The 5373-nt window shown below is 41.8% G+C and overlaps 1 pseudogene; it reads left to right on the top strand.

Moving 5' to 3' along the window:
• The first annotated feature begins 4225 nt into the window (after window positions 1-4225).
• Window positions 4226-5054, top strand: LOC102496627 (tropomyosin alpha-1 chain pseudogene; annotated as a pseudogene).
• Window positions 5055-5373: the final 319 nt, after the last annotated feature.

Raw genomic sequence — 5373 nt, 5'->3', positions numbered from 1 at the left:
TAATTATTTTAAGAGAATTATTTATTAACTTTTAAAATTTCTTCGTTAAATTATTTTAATTTGACCAAAGAGAGAGATGGAAAGTGAGAAAGCGAGCCACCAGGTCCAGGACTTGAACCGCAGTTGGCCATGTGGGAGTTTCCAGTGCCCTAATCAGCATGCTACCTGCTGTCCCCAATAATTATTATTTTTTAAAAGAATTATTTATTTTATTTATTCATTCATTTATTTTAATTTGACCAGAGAGAGAGACACACGCACACAGACAAAGAGAGAGAGATTGGGAAAGTGAGAAAGCAAGCTACCAGGTCCAGGACTCGAACCATAGTTAGCCATGTGGCAGTGTCCAATGGCTTTAACCACCATGCCACCATGCCCAATAATTATTTTTTAAAAACAAAAACAAAAAACATGTTGGAGCGCATGTGTGTGAATGCCCAAAATCCTAGCGGGATGGAACAATCAAGAAGAAGGGACTGTGACATGACTGTACCTCATTGGGGAGTGCTTTCTCCCTCTCCTGCTCTTTCTGTATCTCTGGCAAGCACATACACCTTTAGCAAATTAAAAATAATAAATAAATAAATAGCCTTTGCTAAAGAATATTCTGAGTGCTCTGGAAAATTTGGAAGATCTTTGTCAGCAAACTATAAATAAGTTTTGTTATGCTAAACATATAATACTTCCATATAATGCTTCTCTTACAAAAACAAAGAGAAAACATTAACATTAAAAATATTAAAGATTAGGGGCTGGCAGGTGACTAGAGATTAAAAGCCCTGAACTCCCACATGGCTGACAACAGTTCTAGTCCCAGACCTAATGGCTTGCTTTCTCACTTTCTCTCTCTCTCTGTCTTTCTCTGGTCACATTACAAATAATAATAATAAACAGAGGCTGGCAGATGGCATGGTGGTTAAGGGCGCTGAACTCACACATAGCCAACCATAGCTCAAGTCCCAGACCTGACAGCTTGCTTTCTCACTTTCCCTCTCTCTCTCTTTCTCTCTCTGTCTCTCTCACTCTGTCCTTCTTTGGTCCAATTAAAATAAGTAAACAAACAAATGAAGTTTAAAATAAATAACTTCAAATAATTCTTTAAAAATATTAAAGATTGTAGGCTGAACTATAATAATCATCTCTGGTGATTATGGAAAATGTCATAGTTTTATGTTATACATACTTTTTTTAAAATAATAATTTATTTTTCTATCCAATTTGTTGTTATTATTCTAAAATTTGACTGGAGAGAGAGAGAGAGATGGGAAAAATGAGTAAGCAAGCTTCCGGGTTTGGGACTTGAACTGCGATCAGCCATGTGGGAGTCCAGTGCCTTAACCACCATGCCACCCTAGCCCTGTGTTATACATTCTTGTGTTTTTTTTTTTTAAGTTTATTTATTTTCTCCATGACTGAGAAAGAGAGACAATACTATCAACAGGATCTCAAAGTCATGATCCAACCCTCGCTTTCAGGCAGCCCTAGACCATAGACCAGTGTACTCAGAGAGGTCTCCAGACTTGAGCCAGGAGGCTTGCCCTGCAGGGCCTTGTTTTACTGCTGCTGATGCCTGGCCCCTGAGTTATACATTCTTGTAAAGCTTTATGTTTTCTCAGGACCAGCAGATGGCATCATGGTTACATTGCTGGACTCTCACATAGTCGACAGCAATTTGAGTCCTGGACCCAGAGGTTTAAAACTCACACTGAGAGGAACCAGCAGTTAGTGTAACGGCTATGTTGCTGAACTCCCACGTAGTCTATTGCGGTTCTAGTCCTGGACCCATTGGCTTAAACTCATACCGGGTGAGTGTGCATGCGTGCCCAAGATCCTGAGAGGAGAATGGAGGAGAAAGGACTGCGGCATGGCCATCCCCTCTAGAGGGGTGATTTCTCACTTTCTGTCTCTCTGGCAAGCACACAGCCCTACAGCAAAAACCTCTAAAAAAAAAAAAAAAACAAAAAAACTGACACTGAGCAAGTGTGCATGCATGCCCAAAATCCCAAGAGGAGAATGGAGAAGAAGGGATTGCAGCATGGACATCCCCCTGAGGGGGTGACTTCTCCCTCCTGTCTCTCCAACGAGCACACGTACCTTATAGCAAAAATCTCAAAAAATAATAATAATAATAGAAAGAAAATACACAATACATTTCAATAGGAGTGTTTCTGGAAAGATAAGATATTCATGAACTATACATAGCTATAAACAATAGCAATTACTTTTCATTTTAAAAAATCTTTTAAATGATGGGACCAGCAGTTGGCAGTTAAAGATTAGGGGCCGGCAGGTGATGGAGATTAAAGGCCCTGGCTATGTCGCTGGACTCCCATGTAGTCGACCATGGTTCAAATTCAGGACCTGGTGGCTTAAACTCACACCGGGTACATGTGCATGTATGCCCAAGATCCCAAGAGGAGAATGGAGAAGAGATTGCAACGTGGCCATCCCCCCTGGGGGGTGATTTTTCACTTTCTGTCTCTCTGTCTGTCTCTGTCTTTCTGGTGAGCACACATGCCCTATAGCAAAAATCTCTCAAAAAAAAATCTTTTAAATGAGTAATCTATGTAAATAGAAATAAGATTTTTGTCTGCCTGCTAACCTACCCAAAATTTTCAGAATAGGGGTGAGATGGAGGTGAGGGTGAGGATAGAAAGGAAAGTAAGTGTCCACAGGCAGGCCACAGCCTGACAGGGACTGAGCGGGGACATACATGAGCAACTCTGGGCATCCACACAGCAGGCATATGTTGGAATTTATTAACGGATAATGATTTGGGAGAGTACAACTGTCCAGTCACAGAAGTCACATCCCAATAACCTTATGCCAAAGACAAAATCCCAGCTCACTAGCCGGTTGAGCAAGACAATGAGGTCCCCCTTACTAGAAAAACCTGTTGCCCTGGCACACACCACTCCCACTTCTGAGGATGGAAATGAAGACACCTCTCACATGGAGGGCCAGGTTCTTATCCTGGGCTGATGTGAACACACCAGGTACACCCATGATCCTGGTTGGCTGGGAGGCTGGGTGGACAATTGTAGTGTGGAGAGACCCTGTGAAGAGTCTCTCTCCCATAAAGAAAAATAAACAGGGACCAGCAGTTAGCATAATAGCTATGTCGCTGGACTCCCATGTAGTTGACCGTGGATCGAGTTCCAGACCCGGCAGCTTAAAATCATGCCGGCACATGTGTGTGCGTGCCCAAGATTCTAAGAGGAGAATGGAGAAGGGATTACAGCGTGGCTATCCCCCCTGGGGGTGATTTCTTGCTTTCTATCTCTCTGTCTCTGTCTTTCTGGCGAGCACACGTGCTCTATAGCAAAAACTTCTCCATAATAAATAAACAAACAAACATTGTTTAAAATCTCAAATAACTGGAAATTAAACAACACATGTCTAATGAAATCATGGCGCAAAGGATAAATTACAAGGAAAAATCATAAAATATTTTGAAGTGAATGGAAATCAAACACAGCACATCAAAATTTATAGACAGAGATAAAGCAATGATTAGAGAGAAATTTAAAGCTTTAACTCTTTACATTAGAAAAGAAGTGGGGGAGGTAGGGGACTCAGAAAAATCATTCAACAGACAGAATAAAAAGTTATCTTTTGAGGACAACATATATGGTAATATCTTTGGCTTGATTGATTTGCAATGCCTGTATGCTCTGAAAAACTATATTGTACTCTGTAAAGATATACAATGATTAACTGTAAATAAATAAATAAAAGAAGAAAGTTCATCTACATTTCCTCATTAACCTAAAAAAAAGCAAAATAAGTAGAAGAAAGTGAATAAAAACAGAATCAATTAAATACAACCCCCCAAAAATCAATTAAACCAGAAGTTAATTTCCTGAAAAAAATAAATCAATATAATTGATACCATACTAGCTAGATAATTAAAAGAAACACAATTACCAATATCAGAAATTAATAAGAAAATAGAAATTAGCACTATCATAAATAAAAAAGATTATCACTATTGAGTTTACTGTCATTAAACAGACAGTAAGCCCAGCCATGATGGCACACAGGTAATGCCACACACTGGGAGGAAGAAAACAACATAAAAGACCCTGGTTCAGGTCCTGGGCCAACCTGAACACATCGGGCACATTCATACATGCTTGTAGTCCTAATTAATTGGCAAGCTGAGGTATGAGGATAGCAAAGCAACACAGCAAGACTGTCAAAAATACCTATCTCGGCTGCCACCATGGAGGCCATCATCAAGAAGATGTGGATGCTGAAGCTGGACAAGGAAAACGCCTTGAGTTGAGCCAAGCAGGCGGAGGCCGATAAGGTGGCAGAAGACAGGAGCAAGCAGCCAGAAGATGAGCCAGTGTCACTGCAAAAATAACTCAAGAACTGGACAAATACTCCGAGGCTCTTAAAGATGCCCAGAAGAAGCTGGAGCTGGCGGAGGAGAAGGCCACTGACGCTGAAGCCGATGTAGTTTCCCTGAACAGATGCATCCAGCTGGTTGAGGGAGAGCTGGGTCGGGCCCAGGAGCTCTAGCAACAGCTTTGCAGAAGCTGGAGGAGGCCAAGAAGGTGGCAGATGAGAAAGAGAGAGGAATGAAAGTCATAGAAAGTCAAGCCCAAAAGGGTGAAAAAAATAAAAAAGGAAATTCAGGAGGTCAAGCTGAAAGAGGCCAAGCACATTGCTGAAGATGCTGACTGTAAGTATGAAGAGGTGGCCCGTAAACTGGTCATCACTGAGAGTGACCTGGAAGGTACAGAAGAGCAAGCTGAGCTCTCAGAAAGCCAAGTTCCACAGCTGGGAGAACAATTAAGAATAATGGATCAGATCTTGAAAGCATTAACAGCTGCAGAGGGTAAGTACTCACAGAAAGAAGACAAGTACGAGGAAGAGATCAAGGTCCTTCCTGACAAGTGGAAGGAGCTGCGTTTGTGGAGAGGTCAATACCTGCATTGGACAAAAGCACTGACGACTCAGAACACGAGTTGCACACGCAGAAACTGAGGTACAAAGCCATCGGTAAGGAGCCGGACCACGCTCTCAACTGTACAACTGCCATGTAAATGCGCATCCACCCTGCCGCTCGCAGTGTGCCCTCGTGCCAATGTGATCAGCTCACCACCGCTCCCTCTGTGCTTCTCAACCTCCATCTCGGCACCCTCCTGGTCACGCCTTTGCTAACCCAGGAGAGTCCTTGTTTCCTCACATTCTGCGAATACAGAAGCCAAGGAGATGAAGTCCATCTGTAAAAAAAAAGTAAGTATATAAAAAATGCCTGTTTGTTCCTCTTGCTGTCTCTCATCTCTGTCTCTTGGTTCCCTTTCCCGCTTTCCCTGTCTCTCTCATAAAGAAAAAAAGAGAAGATAATAATATGAATAAGTT

This window comes from Tupaia chinensis, unplaced genomic scaffold (genome assembly GCF_000334495.1).
Source record: "Tupaia chinensis unplaced genomic scaffold, TupChi_1.0 Scaffold000081_1, whole genome shotgun sequence".
In the NCBI taxonomy this organism is placed as follows: Eukaryota; Metazoa; Chordata; class Mammalia; order Scandentia; family Tupaiidae; genus Tupaia; species Tupaia belangeri.
Note: the sequence above shows the minus strand (reverse complement) of the source record. Positions and strands in the feature narration are given on the sequence as shown.